This window comes from Montipora capricornis, chromosome 7 (genome assembly GCF_036669925.1).
Source record: "Montipora capricornis isolate CH-2021 chromosome 7, ASM3666992v2, whole genome shotgun sequence".
Lineage (NCBI taxonomy): Eukaryota > Metazoa > Cnidaria > Anthozoa > Scleractinia > Acroporidae > Montipora > Montipora capricornis.
Genome location: NC_090889.1, coordinates 6,641,706 through 6,659,205, shown reverse-complemented (window position 1 = coordinate 6,659,205; position 17,500 = coordinate 6,641,706). Strand labels below are relative to the sequence as shown.

At 40.2% G+C, this 17,500-nt stretch overlaps 1 pseudogene; it reads left to right on the top strand.

Moving 5' to 3' along the window:
- The first annotated feature begins 2,689 nt into the window (after nucleotides 1–2,689).
- On the top strand, nucleotides 2,690–10,017 carry LOC138055440 (piggyBac transposable element-derived protein 5-like; annotated as a pseudogene).
- Nucleotides 10,018–17,500: the final 7,483 nt, after the last annotated feature.

Sequence of the window (17,500 nt, the reverse complement as noted above, 5' to 3'; positions counted from 1 at the left end):
CGAAAATGCTAAGTTATTTCTTATAACACTTTAATTATCACATTTGGATTCAGAATTCCCCTATCATGGACCTTCGACATCTATCCAAAAAAGACATTATAGAAAAAACACCCGAGTTATATCACCTACTGAACGGAAATGTTTTCTACCCAAGTACGAATTGGCCCAAAGATACATTATCTGTGTTCTGGAAGAAACCCATTGGAGACTTTGGAAACGGTTGCTCGCCTCATGTTATATAGGAATGGATTCTCTCCTCTCTAAACAGGGCTGAACCAGCTAAATGGGACAAACGAAAACGCCAGATTGACTTCTTCTACAGCAATATTGATATCTTACCTTAATGGACTAAAATGATCCAAAAATCAAGAAATCTCCTTGCAATTCTTCAATTCAGTTAGCACTAAAAAAACAATTTCCTTTTAATTAAAATTTACCCCTACTTATTTCAAGGCCACTTTTTCCCGAATTTTGAATTAAATTTCAAATTTTAATACTTTCTTTGTATCATAATTTGCATTTCAATTACTATAACTATTCTCACTGCATATATAATTAGCCCATTGCCGGGAAAGGCTTAAGTTCTTCAAATTCCAGCATTCTGTACATGGTGCATTGTAGCCTTCGCTTCAAATACCGGTATCACAATTTCAGTCACCTCGTGGTCAGTTCAACCGAGTTCGGTGAAGCCACGGTAAAAGTTGTGCTTCATTTTGACTGCCACCAGCCCACTATAGCATGGCCGACGCTGAACCTGCTTTATCTCTGCCACCAGCTCCTGTACCTGCGCCTTTAGTTGCACATGCTCCTGAACCTGCTGTAGTTGCTCCGGCCTCCAGGGTCGAACAAGAAATAAATTTTCACTTCTGTTATAAATCTTCCTTAGTGTTTAGGTTTCAGCAAATAGGGTGTAGTTCCACGTTTTTGTGGTTTTGCTTGTTTTTATGTCTTGCCGTTTTTACTGCTTGCCATTTTCGGCCTAGGTGTTTTATGCGGGCTTTCACTCGGCATAAGTAGCTTTTCGCTTCCTTCGGTTCTTCTTGTTCGGTTTTCTACTTTTTATTGCCGTTTTACGGCTTGGTTGGGTGTGGTACGAATTCCTTGTGTTTTATTTTCTGCTTCGTTAGTCTTATTTTGCTACTAGTTCGCTATTTTACAACTTTAACCCTCATGGGGCAGGTTCTTTTAATTGGGATCGCCTTTTTCCATATTTTGTTCTTTTCTTTTACTTTGGGACCATTTGTCTGTTTGCCCCTTTTATTGAGGAAAATTTATTTTATTTGTTTCTCTAGTTTGTTGTTGTTTTATGTCTATGTTGCAAACTGCAGTGAGCGAGTGCGACCAGCGGTACCGCAAATCAGTCAGTGCCTATAACGTTTGTATAATGTCGTACATTTTAGCATGGCCTGGAGAGCCAGCAGCCTGGAGAGCTATAGCATGGTTTTTTAAGTATGGCCCGGAGAGCCAGAAACCGGAAAGCAAAACAAGATTACATTTAAAAGAAGTTTATGCTGTGCAAAGGCAAACGAGCCACCAATGCTGGCATTTTCTCAGATGCGTCCCAAGAGACCATTGGCGCTTGCACCTACATCCGCCAAAGAACAAATTACGACAAGTACCAGGTTAGGTTGGTTGCTGGGAAGTCAGGAGTTGCACCCTTAAAACAAGTAAGTATACTGCAATTAGAATTACAAGCCGCAGTCTTTGCATCCCGCTTAGCCAAGACTGTACAGTTGGAGTTCAGGATATAATCCCAATCCATCAAGTTTTTCACTGACAGCGCAATAATAATAATAATAATAATAATAATAACGGTTTATTCACAGTATATCCACATAAAAGGATGTGGCTCTTCATCTGTGAAGGCCTAAAATACTAATTTTAACATCTCATGAACATCTACAATCTATAATAAAATCTACACTTGAATGCCCTTATGTAGAAAGTAAGCCGGAGGAAGTTGATATGAGTAACTGGTCGCATACAAAGGCTAGTCAAGAATTTAAGCTTACGAAAGCCTGCTCTGGAAGGAAGAAACCACCCACTTACACCTGAAGAACTGGAAAGCGCAGAGAGATTCTAGAGTAAGGAAGCTTAAAAGGATTTGCATGAACGCAAGGGAAAGGGAGAAATCAAGTCACTCAGCCCGCTTCGTAGACGAAGCCATCGTCTCTTACAACACCACAAACCCCGCCCTTCTCCCAAGTGACTCCCAAGGATCTCATTGTTGATTAGGAGGTACGCCTATCAGTATGGACATAACAGTGCAGCAGCTACAACAGGCAAGATACGAAGAAAGTTCTGGATCCTGACAGGAACCAAATTAAGCAAAGAAGTGAAGTTCAAATGTGGCTTCTGTTGCAAGATAGCGCACAGGACTGAGATGCAATTAATGGCAAACCTACCTGCTCTTTGCTAAACTCCGTTTCCCCCACTGTTTGACATCACCGCATGCAAATATTTTGGACCCTTTAACTCCAAGATCTCGAGAAATAAAACTGTCAAGCATTACAGAGTGTTATTTACATGTCTCAACATAACAGCCGTCCATTTGGAGATGGCAGTGGACTGTACAATGCTGGTCTTTCTTCAGGTCGTGCGAAAATTCTTGGCCATACAAGGTTGAGCTGCAGTCACAACGAATGACAATGGTTCACAGTTTTTTGGTGCTGAGAAGGAGCTGTGCCAGATGGTGAATGGTATTAACAAAGACGAAGTTCAAGACGTATGTGGAGAAAAGGGAATGCAATGGAAGTTTATTACGCCAGCTGCCCAGTATCGAGATAGTTGTGCCGAATCACTAGTAAAAACCTGCAAGAGTGCCCTAAAGAAAGCTGTTGGTAGTTAGTTACTACCACCATTTGAGATGTACACAGTCCTATTGGAAGTGGCTAATCTAGTAGTAAACCAGTGACCCATCGGCAGGATCCCAAACGACCTTGATGATGGACATTACATGTGCTGAAATGATATACTTCGGGGACGTGCATCTTCAGAAGTTAGACAAGGACCTTTCAAGGAAACAAAAAACCCTCGTTATCGAGTAGAGTTTGAGCAAAAAATCATTGATTCCTTTTGGAAACGCTGGAGCAGAGACGTTTTCCCATCACTCATACCAAGGACGCAATGGTAAGTGGAACAGAACATGAGACCTGATGATATTGTTATAGTAGCAGATTCCAACACTGTTTGAGGTAAATGGTCCATTGGAAGAGTCTTGGAAGTGTACCCAGGACCTGACGGTCGAGTGCGAACTGTAACAGTCAATACCTCAAGAGGAGAATTTAGCCGACTGGTAAACAAGATTACTTGCTGAAGGTGACGACTACAGAGATCTGTACTTAGGATAAGGTCAACACCCTTATTGGGGCGGAGAATGTTTCACTGACTAAGTGAAGTTAATGTTTACATTATTAATTCCTTTATTGACCTTTGATTTAATTAGTGATTAACTTATGATTGACAGTCAATTGCACAGCAACTATAAAAGTTGAGCTTTGAGTTCATGACACTTTTATTCCATATACACACGTTGAGAAAGCAATTGGTTTTACCTTGCTAACCTGTGATCTTGCCCTGTTCTGCTGACCTGTTTTTTTCTGATCTGTTTTTCATGTAACTAGAATATCTTACTGGATAAAACCACAGAATTAACCCATATGTTTGAAACGATTGTATTTCTAGTATTGTAAATTTAGGTTTTCCGCATACAGTTTTCATTAATCGTTGGTCATAGATTCAATAAGAATTATCTACTGTTACTCATAGATCGAATAATAAAAGACTGAAGACTACACGAGCCAGGGTCCAGTCAATTATTGGAGAACCATTTTTCCCCGAAGCATAACGAGTGTAATAATTTCACTTCATCAGATCAGCTTGAAAAAACAGCTTTTAATCCACATTAATTTAGTGGGGAATTTAATTAAATACAGCATGTGCAGCCTCAATTTAAAGTTTGATTGAGAAGGATAACTGATCAGCAGTGGGCTTTGACATCTGTTAAGCTATTATTTAAGTCCACTTCTTTAAAGTAATTTCATGACTTGGTAAACGACCATCTTTCTGTAACAGTCAAGAATATGCTGCCAATGGTTTGGAAAAGGGTCGTCGTCCTACAAACAACACTTATTCCAGAAGAGATGATAGCCCTTGACAGGTTTTGGAGGCAATGGTGCCTTCCTCCATTTGGTCAAGGATGAAATCGGTATTGTTCCTGTATCGAGATTTCACCAAAGTCATTTGAACAAGAAGAGTTTTCTGATTGAAGTCGTCGTCAGATAAGCCTATTGTGTTTCATTGATCATAATAATGGGAGATGCCGCAAATCCGACCTTGGTTTTTGGCCACATTCTCCACACACTTCCATGTTAAGTCTTGTACTATTTCCACATTAACTTGCTTAATTTTTGTTTTGCAGTGCTTCAGATTATGCTGGCAGCAATGGGTGTTGAAACAAACATGAGCTTACCTGTACCAACAAGTGGTCAACAGAGTGTAATGGGCGAGAGTCAAGCTGACGATAGCGATTTGGTGCGATTTGAAGCCACTAGGGACGTCGATACCATGTATGTGGAAGGTGATGAAGAATTGATTGTGCTGTCCCATGATGCATCAAGCCAAAGCAGGGTTTCTGTTGGATGCACAAGGTTGAAAGCAGACATCCGAATGTGGGGGCAACAAATACTTAGCTCTGAAAGAGAAGTATGATGCTCTGACCAAGCAGCCAGCCAAAGTTTCCACCGGTATGTTCATTTGTACTTTGAAAATGTATTTGTTTGCCACAACATTCCCCTTCACACTTTATTTAGGGTTATTGTCATATCAGATGAAGGTATTCATTGTGACCGGTTAAATGAAAGTGATGTGATGGGGGAATGCTACTGAGAATGCTCTTAAGAATGATGACGCAGTTGATGATGAATCAGGCTATAATGAAACTGTTGCGGAGGATAAAAACTATCACTCAGACACAGAGACGGAGACAGAAACTGATGGCGAAGAAAGTTCCTCTGCTAAACGTCCAAAGTCATAAATAATAGCATGAATTAGAGTATAGGTTAAAAACTTACATGTACTGCATAAGAGTTCATGCCTTTATCGAGAAAAGACGATTGAACAAAATAATTTTAATGATTTATTTTCTTTCATTTTTTAATTTTTCCATTTTTTTTTTGCAGGTTACAAGATGATAATCTGGAACTGAATCCAAACACGTTGTGTTTTTTTCCAAGCTACTCCTTCTTTTTCAGTTCTGCCATTCCCGCAAGGCCGGCAAGCCCCCAATTGAAAGTCGTGAAGCAAGAACCATGGCAGTTCTTACAACCAGGTGCCAAAACCCAAAGTGCCCAGAGAAAGAAATAAAATCTGGTACAGCCAACCATACGTGACTGGTACCAAAATCCCACCAGGAAATTTTCTAAAATTTTAAAAATTATATAGATGTGAAATGAAGATGTTCTTCAGGAACCAAACCTTAAGATGTTGTTCTTGACTACTGCATGATTAATTTTACTTCGTCCTCAAGGTTTAGCTTTGGCAAGTACAATTTCATCTTTTTTAAGCACTCACAAGTGCCAATCAATTCCAAATTGAACGAGAAAAACCGTATGATTATTTGTTAATAATATAGACATGAAAGAATTTGTATGTAGGAAGTACTAGAAGATCTTTCTTTTCAGATTCCGAAAAAATTTTAATTTGCACTGGTGTTACACTTTTTGCACTGGTGTTATACTTGAACTGCACTGCTCCCAGCCAGTCAGAATCGTAGAATAAATAATTTTTTCATGTATTTCATAAGGCAGTGTAAAACTCATTCATTATGGTTCATTTTTTAAAGCTTTCATATTGCCAAAACTCACAGTTGACACAGTTGATAACCCTTGCACCAGACATACAGCCCATAGAAAGGTTACTGGGGTTTAGTGCTTCTTTAGGTTAATTTAACGATAATCTTAAAGAAGACCACATGCTTGTTTGTTACTTTTTCTCATTTTCATTATTCTCGTACCAGTTCAGACACATTCAGTTAACTGAATTGTGTAACCACTGCCCAGTGCACTTTTATGGCTGTCATCATTTATCATGTAACACATAAGTCAAAATTATCAAATATAAGGTTAACATTGAAAGAGAATAATATTTCATTTTGACAAGCATCACTTTTGTTTCACAATCAATGAAAGGGGAAGGAGGCTTCTGAACACTTAAAAGAAATCTTGATCAAGACATGAGTCATAATGCCTTCGTATTTGTCAGAGCTTAAAGGAAGTGGCAGTGTGTCCATGTTTGAAAATAAGATATGAATCACATCTTTCCGTCAGAAAACAAAGGCCTTGATCGATATTAAAGCTGACAACCTCAACTAAGAAACTGAATAAGCTTACTCATTATCAATTTTCTGCGTCGTTTGTTTGATTGCGATAGTCTTGGTTATTTAGATCATTGCTTACAGATTTAAACAAAAACATGAACTCGTCTTACCGTGTCTTTCTAGAAGTTTATCAAGATCTTTATATCCCTTCTTCTTTACATGAATTTTCACTCCCAAAACGAGGAGAAGAGATTCTTCTATTCTAAAGTACTTGTTACCGCGTATCATGGTCGGTTTAAAGTTCTCAGGCCACGGTCTTTGGCTGGGAGAGTCCTCCATCGCTTGATCTCCAAACATCCGCTTATCCCTTACACTTCTTGACACTATTTTACTGACGATTTCATCCAACAACAGTTTTCTTAGTAGCTACGGCTTTTTAAATTTCAGTTGTTGTAATTGTCTCACTCACCTGTCGTGTCGTGACATAGAGAAGGTTGTCATGTCAACCATGTAAAACTGACCAATAGTGCAGCATCTAGTTTGCGCAGCGTCACGAGGCAATTGTCACGAAAGAAGAAAATACACGCGCTATGATCGAATCAAGCGGAGAAAGTCGAAAGAAGCTGGAAGAAGAACGGCAGATAGAGTAGGAAGCTCAATGCTAAAGCCCTATGCCAATTTGAATGAAATGTATCACATGTCTTATCGTTTGTTTAATAGCTTGTCTTAAAGTCATAACTTATCTCAGAGAAAATCGACTTGTCGAGTTTCTATCAAGTGGGAGGGATTAAATAAGCGTGATTGTAAAGTAAGAAAAGTAAAATCGTAAATTTCCCAAATATCCGTTCAGCGAACAGTTCGTTTTCATTTACTAGAGCTCGCAAGTTTCCGGCATCAGAAAAAAATACTTTATTGCCGATCAAGCCGTGTTGCGCGTAATTAGGTACGCGTTGCAACTGTGGTTATTCCGACATTCGAGTCATTTATTTACTTTGTTCCTCTGTTGAAGTGGCCCATTCAGCCGTCTACACAAGCAGTCTGACCGCTCTTTTCCAGAAGTGTGATACACAAAAATTATGAAATCAATCAAGCAGCACAGTGCCCTGGTCTCAAAGGACTTCTTTCTCCCCAAAAACAAAAGAAAAACATCTCACCTACATCAAAGAGATTGCCGTCTTCGGCAAAATGCCACATGTTCGGCAAGTAATCGTTATGAATGAGTAATGAGAAAGAACAATAGCTTGAATAGATGAATACTTAAAGACCCCAAAATTTGGGGTACACACTTAAATCGGCATGAAGTTGTAATGGTAGTTCGATGCTAGCGGGAGACAAACAGCCGATTGTTTGTTCTATTCACATGCACGCATCGTCGTTTCCAGTCTAATATGAATGAAATTGCGTTTCGTGCGTTTAGATGTGAAGCCTTGGTTTTAAATTTAGCACTTTTTGTGATCGTTATTGAAATGTGATATTTTTGTTTTTGCTGAAACTTCAACCGTCGCATATTTTATGGGATTATAAAATTCCTATGATTTTACAGGGTTAGATTTGTTATAAAGTTCGTCTGATGTTTCTGCTATAACTTATTTCAACCCACGTATTCTTTTGTGATTTATTTTGGTTTCATTTGTGAAACAAATTCGTATGATATTTTTGCTCTAACTTATTTCAACCCACAAATTCTTTTGTGATTTATTTGTTTCAAATTCGCAACGTGTAACGTTCTTCTTTTCAGTGATGACGAGAGTATTGGCGACCAATCAACTCCAACGATAAGTGTTTCAACTAGTGTAGTGACTAATGTAGTTTCCATCTCTACTACAACTTCTTCAACATCTGCTCGGCAGTTGGTGGCCTCTGTAAGTCAGATAATGTCCCCTGTAGTGGCCACCACTGCACAGAGCTGTGTTGCAGGGCCCTCTTCTGTATCTGTGGGGACATTTTATTCCACCCGTGCAACAACTAGTGCTGCACATCGCACCATACCACGCGCAGCATCACCCGCAGTCCCCAGGATAGGAAAAGGGAGAGGTAGAGGTGGCAAGCAGGGAAAAGGCCCTGCAGTTTGTGCTCCTGCGGCCCCAGCAGCTGCACCTACTGCAGTGCCTTTCTCCTCATATGATGACCCAGACTTCGGTAATCCCCCTCAATATCCCCACCCCCAGTTCACCCCTGCTCGACCACCTGGCATTCACCTTGAGGGTCCACTCCTCAGGAACAGCATGGTAAATGCTATAGAATCTTTCCAGCTGTTCTTCACCAGGGAAATGGTTGATAGTATAGTTATGCATACCAACACCTATGCTGACATCCGTATCGCTACCGGTGAATATAGAAGTTACACACTTCCAGATGGCAGCTGGGAGGCAACAAAATCAGATGAAATCCGAAGGCTCATGGCTCTCCTTATCTATTTTGGGCTAGTTAAAGTAGTGGGGGATGCTAGTAAATATTGGAGCACGGCTACTCTGTACCACGGCCTCTGGGCTCAATCAATCATGCCCAGGGTGCGGTTTCAAGCCCTTATGGCTTTCCTGCACATCGTGGACCCCCTAAACGAGCCTACTGGTAATAAGTTAAGAAAAGTAGAGGCTCTTGTACAGTATTTTAAGTCAAAATGCCAGCTCTTGCACCAGCCGAGGCAACATGTCGCCATTGATGAGCGCATGGTGAAGTCCCAACACAGGTCAGGCATCTGTCAGTACATAAAAGATAAGCCCACTAAGTGGGGCATAAAGTTATGGGTATTGGCCGACAGCTCCAACGCCTATGTTCAAGATTTCAATATCTAAATGGTAAGCAGGCAGGGCAGGAAATTAGTCAGCATGGCCTCGGGTATGACGTTGTTATGACCCTTATGCATAACTATCTCAACCAGGGGTATCATTTATTTGTTGACAATTTTTATACATCAATGACCCTTGCCAAACACTTGTTTGAGCGTGGAACCCTTCTCACCGGTACTATTTTAGATAGCAGAAGGGACTTCCCGGCAAGTTTGAAGAAAGGCAAGGAGTGGGGCAAAGGTAAACCGAAGGGAACTATGCATTGGAAGAGGGATGCACCTGTGTTGGCATTGCAGTGGGTTGACAACAAGGTAGTGTCAATGATTTCTACCTCTGCCAATGCAAATCAGACCAACCAGGTGAACCGAAAGAGAAAGGATGGTGGTACCTGGAGTGCCCCTTCTGTCCCGCAGCCTGAGGTTTTCCGCATGTATAATCAATACATGAATGCCGTGGATCAATCCGATCAGATCCTTGCCACCCACAATGTGCAGCGGAAGTGCATGAGGTGGTGGAAAACCTTACTTTTTCCATCTAATTGATATGGCTGTAGTTAATAGCTTCATCCTTTCCAAGGAACAACAACGTAAGTTCCCTGAAAATCAAGCTCTTAGGCGATCTGCCAGCTACTCACTGGCGTCCTACAGGGAGGAGCTTGTACGTAACATCTGTGATTTCCCTGCCGCAGATGCTCCCCCTAGTAATGAGACTGTTCAGCAATTTATGACTTTCGATACTATTCATTGCCCACTATTTGTAGATGTAAGGAAACAGTGTGTGGTGTGCGTGAGGGAGGGAAGGGGTCGCTTTCCAGTGAACACTTCCTGCAGAGCACCTCAGTGTCAGGGGTTACACATGCACATCACACGTGAAAGAAACTGTTTTGAAGTGTTTCACTCCAGGCATTTTTAAAAACAGTTTGGTAAGTAGATGAACCCCAGAATAACTTAGAACTGCATATATTGTTGAACTGTATATAATGTTAGTATTCTTGAGTTATTTGACAAAAAAACCAAAAAGAAAACAAAAGAATTACAGTAGCATTGTTATATTTTCTTGTTCTTATCTTATATATTGCCTTCATCTTATATATTGCCTGTTGTTATCACATACTAATGCACTTTTTGTCTTGAGTGTGGGGTCTATCATCTCTTGAGAGATAATACATCTCTCAAGAGATGATAGGGATGAGTGGTGGGTACCCCACCCCTTTTTTTTTTGTTTTTTAGGTTTTGATTCAAGGCAGATGTGGTGTCAACCAAGGAGTGCTAAGAGGACTGTATCACTACAACCAGTGTTCCACAAGTAAGTGTGCTATGTTGAGCTAGTTGCAACTTGTTCAAATTTGCTCTAAATTTAATTACTTTAGCCGGGCCTTGCTTATTTCACATTCCCTGATCTTTATTAGTGCCATCATTTTAGTCCGGATTTTATAATTTATACTAATTTATGCAGTTTTAAAGGCCAGCATCCATCAGAGTTGGTGATTGTTGGTTGATATGTGTATTTTTTGGGGAACCTATTCACTTATCTTTTATGGGAGGTAGTGCTTTCCACCGCAACAAATTCCTGGGTGAGGGCAAAAGGAAATTATACTCAGAGGATCAAATTTCACCCTTTTTTGGTACGTTTACCAGAAAAATCATAAAATATTCAATTTTCATTCTTTTTCAGCCAAATCTTCAGGATATTGTCCTTACATGATGGGGAACATACACTAGGGGTCAATAAAGTGTTGCTTCATTCCATCAAGGCTCTCTGGCTTACTTCAGTAGTTAATTGTATGATAATGTCTGCAAATGTTAGGCATAATAAAATGTAGCAGCAAAATTAGGAACAACTTGTAGGCTCAAAAATTGTTTCTGGTTGTAACTTTATCCTTTCTCTTTCATTTGAGGTATAATTTTCCTTGCTTCTGTAATTACCTGGAGAGAAATAACTAAAAATAGAACAATTGTCATTTTTTGGCTAATTTCACTGTGTAGTAAAAGATTTTTTAAGCCATATTGTAAACAAGCATGAAAACTTAGATGATTCCCTATTCAATAAATGTGGACATGGAAACAACATTAGCCATAGCACATGGTTTCTACCAGGTAAACAGAGTTGTTGCTAAGCACCGGCTGCCGGCGAAATTTGCCGGCTGAAAAAGAGGTGATCGCCGGCTGGATTTGGCCGTTTATCCCTCGGGAAAAGGGCAACGAACTGTTTTTAGTTGACGCACGTACAATCATTCGATATTGCAACATATGGTCTCAGTGTAAAGGTTGGAATAAATCCAGGACTACCTTGATTATCAGTCACACTGTAACGAGTAAAGTAACTGAAATAAAAGCTTCTTTTGAGCACTTGATTACCCCGTGTCTTCTTTCCGTGTCACTTGTTCTCCATCTTGTAAACACGAAGCTTGGTAGCCCCGATTTCAAGGTCTTGCGCAAAGATTGGGAACGAATATGGTGCCAGGTCTCATGTTGAGGTCGCACGTGTTTGAGATTATCAAAGACTCCTGTCAAGGACGAAATTCCAGTTTGGTGCAAGACTTCCGTTGTTGCAACGTTGTTTCTACGTACAGAATATATTAGTCATGGCATCAGCAGATGAAAACCCGCGTAAAAGAAAACTCGACCACGGAGATATTAGAGCACTGTTTGCTCGAAGGCAACAAGGTAATTACAGTTAAGTTAGACATGTCAAAAGAAAGAATTTTATGTTGGTGTAGTTTTGCAAATGCTTTGCCCGTGTCCTCATCACAAGTATTCAGCTTATTGCTAGAATAATTCGAATTGCCGTTTGGGCAGAGTAAAAGCAGGTAAAACATGGCTAAAACAATTAACTTGGATATAATGTTTCGATTAAAATAACAACGTAAAGGTTGTACCATCGGGTCCTTTCGTTTTCGTTTTTCAGCGCCGTGACCTCTTGTCCCAGCTAATAAATTAAATAATATAAGTTTACATGCAACAGCTAATAAGATAACCTTGCGTTCTGTAGATGATGACACCAGCAGCAGTAACAATGACCCTGCAGTTCCAGTTTGTCATGCAACTGAGGAGTGTACTGCTTCACCAGCTGTCACCTTACCTTGTGTACCGTTAATGCCGACTTTCGTTTCAAACTTCACCTTAGTTAATTCTCACACAACAGAGCCTGATCCACAGCGTTCTATCCCTTTAATGACTACACCGCCCACTATTCGTTGCCCCACCCCCTCCTCTACAGAATCCTCTCCAATCAATTGTACCCAGGATGTTAAGCACATTGTTGGAAAGATTTTTCCCCAAGTTGATATTTCTAAGGTGCATCATCATGATTTTTGTCAGGAAAAGACTCACTGCAACTTGTCAGGTTCTAAGTTTAAGCATGAATGGTTATCCCTCAAAGTAAAAAGCGGTGGAAAGTCCAAAAACAACAACAGTGCTTTAGATGTAAATGCGGGTCTGTGGTGGCTAATTTACATTGAAGATAAGGGAATGTTCTGTCTTCTGTGTATGAAGCACAGGCAGGGAGAAGCTCGACTGGCCTAGTTCTGTGAAAAGCCACCAGTCCATATGCGGCTAGGCACTCTAGGAGACCATCTGTCCAGCAGCAACCACAAATCATGCGCCCAAGTGGAGCACACTCAGCGTGTTTCACATTTCCATAAGTTCGCTGTTCAGAAGGATGCAGCCCAAGACGCCATATTGCAGAATGCATTTCTGTCAGCATATTGGCTCGCAAAAGAAGAGGTGGCAAACAAGAAGTTACCCTCACTGTTGGTGCTCCTGGAACGTGCCGGAAACAGCACAATGAAGTTCTTTATGCACAGGTCCCAGCAGTCTATCATTGAGATCTTTGAAGCTATAGGAGATGAGCTATGTGATCGCACCATCAGTACCATCACCAAGAGCTCAGCAGTTGGTCTTCTTTGTGATGATGCCATGGATGTAAGTGTGGTAGAGCAGTTTATTGGCTTTGTCCAATTCTACAATTCTGACCTTCAGAATATGGAGGTAAGGTTTCTTTTCGCCGAGGATGCCCTCCAAAGCAGTGATTCTGCGAACAGCCAAGCGCTATATGACATAGTCATTGAACAGTTTCAGAGCATTGGGCTGACAAAACTGACTGGACTGTGTACTGACGGGGCAAGTGTGATGGTGGATAAAAGGGAGGGACTAGCAGCAAAGATTAAGCGAGACTGCCCACATATGATTAATCTGCACTGTGTTTGTCATAAGCTGGCACTTGCTTGTGTTCAAGCCGATCAGGGATTAAAGTATGTTGATCACATGGCCACCATCATTCCCCAACTGTGGCAAAGCATGGAAAACTCCTCCAAGCGTACCAAGGCGTATATGAAGACACAGATGCGGCTACATGACTTGGGCAGAAATGAAAAGGAAAAAAACGTATTCAAAAAGCTCAAGAAAGCTTGCAAGACAAGGTGGCTTTCATTCACCAACTCTGTCTCTGCTCTGTATGAAGATCTTCCAGCTGTATTGTTGACCCTGAGTAGTTTACTCGTGTCGGATGCTATGGCGTACGGTCTTCTTAAGAACATCCGCAGCGGGAAGTTTAAAGCTACATTGTATCTTCTGAACAGTGTCCTGCCTCACCTGTCATTGGCATTTCAAAAGGGTAAAGTGAATTTTGGACACCTCGAGCCTGCCCTTCAATGCCCTTAAAGACCTGAAAACAGGACAGATGCTACACTGAGGGCAGATCTAACACCTGAAGGTATAAGTTTAAACAACTTTATTCTTTTTTTATTTATTCTGTAGTTCTGTTTTAACCCACTGTGTTTCTGATATTCACATCACAGGACGATTATCCCCAATTTCACACGATGTTACCATTGATGAGCCGACATATAAATGGGCCGAAACCTTCCTAGGGAAATATATTGATGCTCTAATTACAAACCTACAAAACCGATTTGCCAAAGTACCAGTTGTTGCAGCGTTCTCCATCTTCCAGATGGATGAGATACCAAAACGTGAGGATTCATCCTTTTACAGTTATGGCAAGGACAACATAAAGCAGTTGGCTGAACACTTCAGTGTGAGTTATGTAACTTTTTCTTTCCCATAACCAGATTGTTGTAAAATGTCCTTTTGCTCAACTAAGACTGTGTTTGCTTAAAATAAGTGGTTTATTGCATTGATTTCTAGCTTGATCATGACGAAGTGATATCAGAATGGCAAAGATAAAATACAATTACGTGTCTTAGAAGCAGACTGAGATGTTGACCACTGGTAATTATTTAAACTCATGTGTCTACTACCATTTTAGAAACGTCAAACAATTTACTTGCCAAACCTGGTAGCTAATGGACACTACGCTGTTGTCTTCATTTTTAGAATCCTGCATGAAGAAAGTAATGAGGCTAAGTGACATATTCCCTTTACTGAGTCGTCTTGCGGAGGTGGGACTTGCATTACCAGATTCAAATGCATGGCCTGAAAGGTAATTTTTATTCAGTTTTTAAAAGTAGGCTATAAAATATGACAATTAATAGCATGTACTATTTTTTTGTAGAGGTGTCAGCTGTCTCAAAAGGTTGAAAACTCGTCTGAGGAGCATGTTGAGTCAGAAAATGCTGAACTCGCTGATGATGATCAGCATTAATGGACCAACGCTATTCTCCATGGATGCAGACAACATCATCAAAGCTGCTGTTCAGAGGTACTAGGAACATTTTAGAGAAACTGAACATGTTAGACAAACAGTACAATTTACGTAGTTTACAGTACAGTACAATTACATTAGAAAAAGTCAAACTGCTTATCCAGAAAATTCTCTAAAATGTCTTTTTCGTGGTTTTGGTCTTTTTGAGATGGTCATCTGCTAAGAAGAAAAGACGTCTTCCACGTTCCATGATGCCTAAAGCAAGGCGAGAGGTTGGAAGCTCTGTAACGGGAGAGACGAACATCACTGAAGAACAAGAAGAAGAAACCACTGGTCTAACTGTGGTGGAAGAAGTAGAGAAAATTGACAAGGAAGGAGAGTTTGAGGAAGATCACGAGGATGAGGAAAAAAGAGTTCAGCAGGCTTTAAGGCTGTTTAATGTGCCCATGGAAGAACGTTCTGACCATGGAAATAAAGATGGCAGTGATGACAGCAGTGATTCAGACTATGACAGTAACTTTTCAGACGATAATCTTTGAATAAATCACTTTCAGTCAAAGTGATCTTAAAGTAACCCTTAACTAATAATCAATTAAATATGTTTATATTCAACCAGCAACAGAGTACATTAACTTTATATTGTGCATAACGTTTGTTGATTACATCATCAGTCTGTGTTATATGTACTTCATTTGCATAAAAAATAACATTGTATATTATACCAATATCACAGAATGCCAAATATGTAACAATTGCTACGCTACGTGTAATTCCTTATTTCTTAAATGGTCTTTAATTTTGTATAACACATTCTCCAGATTGCACCAGAGGGCAACCATTTTCATTAAAATTTTCAAAATTCCCCAGGGGAGGCCCCCCGGACCCCCCAGTGGCAGGGTGCGACCCCTCCCATACCCTCCCCCATGTCGGCTCCGCCAACAGCACAAGACACAAAGCCCCTTTTTTTGAGCTGCCTCAAATGAAACAACAACCAGCAGACAATTTTCTTAGCTACAACCCTGGGTAAATATAGTGGTTTTGGTCTTTAAAGAGTGCAAATGATGTACCATCATGGGGTTATTGTACACATTTACTCCCATGTTACTAAAAATAAGTTATAACAAAGAGGTTCTTTTATTTTAAACTGGACGGGATCTTCTGGAACCTCTTATAATAATTTCTTTATTCTCATAACTTGGCTGCATTACTGCTTTTGACAATTTTACATTATTATTGTCTCAGGTTCAACAGTGTATGGGAAAGTTGTCACAGCCCTAACTGACAATAGGTTGGTGAAAGCTATCAAGCAGGCCTCTCCAATGGCACAGACGAGCTGCCCTTAAGGCTTTCACTCTGTTCTTAACCACTTTTGCCCTAAGATGATATCCTTCTCCTTTGTTGGAATGATGTGCAGGTTAGTTATTGATAGTAAATCTTATTCATAAATGGCTGCCAATTTAAAATTCTTTTGTATGCATTTAAATTAGCCCAAATAACCTCACTTGAGAGTAAAAACTCTCTTGAATTATCACCTCAAAAACAAGGTTAATTGGACTTATTTTAAGACCTACAAAATAATTTTTAATTGGCAGCCAATTATGAATAGGGTCTATACCTGTACCAAAAAAGAGATAAATACAACATGTACTTCACATGAATTATGGTGGTACAAGAATACTTACATGTGCATTCATGAACAAACTTGCATATTAGCAAACAGATGGACAGTGCTGGGATGGTCTGAGTGTGGCTATCTTAGGGGGAGTGGTTTTTTTAGCTCTCATTATACAGCAAAAATACAGACATGCTTGATGTAGTAATTGGATTATATGTGTTGTGGCATAAATATAAAAAAGCTCGTAACGAGGTAACAGCAGCCTTAAGAAAAGCTAAGGCAAGTTATTTCACGAAAATGTTCGAAGAGGTGAAGAAATCGAGCGCCTACTTGAACCTGATCAATAGGGCTAGAAGTCGCACGAAACACAAAAGCACGATCGGTCCCATTAGAAGAAATGATGGCAGCTTAGCTTTGTCTGACAAGGGGAAAGTACAGTTGATAAATTCGTACTTTGCCACGATCGAAAACTTAACAAGCACCCTTCCAGCGATCTCAGACAATAGCCAAATACAGATTACAAAATAGGATGATCTGTCAGAATTATCAACGACAAGTATAACTCCTATTACAATTAGCGAGCGATTTGTTCAAGAGAAGATCAATAAATTAAAGGCCAAGAAATCAACAGGGAGTGATGGCATTTCACCAAAACTCCTAAAGCTTGCGGGCAACACTATTGTTCCGGCACTAGTCGATACATATAATTACAGTATCAACAGAAGGGTAGTCTTCTCTTCGTGGAAGATGGCTCGACTAACTCCTATTTCTAAAAAAGACGACAAGACAGACGACAGACTGCGGTAATTATAAAGCAGTCTCCCTCTTCAGCGTGCCGAGTAAAATCTTGCAAGCAGAAATAAATGATAGACAAGGGAAGCATGTATTTGAGGACAACCACCTGATAACTGACAAGCAATGGGATTAATAGACGAGGCCACTCTTCTGAACTTTTATCAGTTCATATGACTGTTATATGACGTACGGCATTGGATTCGGACAGCCTTGTTGCGGCGGCTTTTGTCGATTTTAAGAAGCCTTTGACAGTGTGTCACATGAGATCTTACTTGAAAGAACCTTTGGAATCAGTGGAGGTCTACTAGAATATAACAGTTAGTATAACGCAGGGATCAGTCCTGGGTTCGACTTTGTTTACTTTATTCACCAACGACCTAC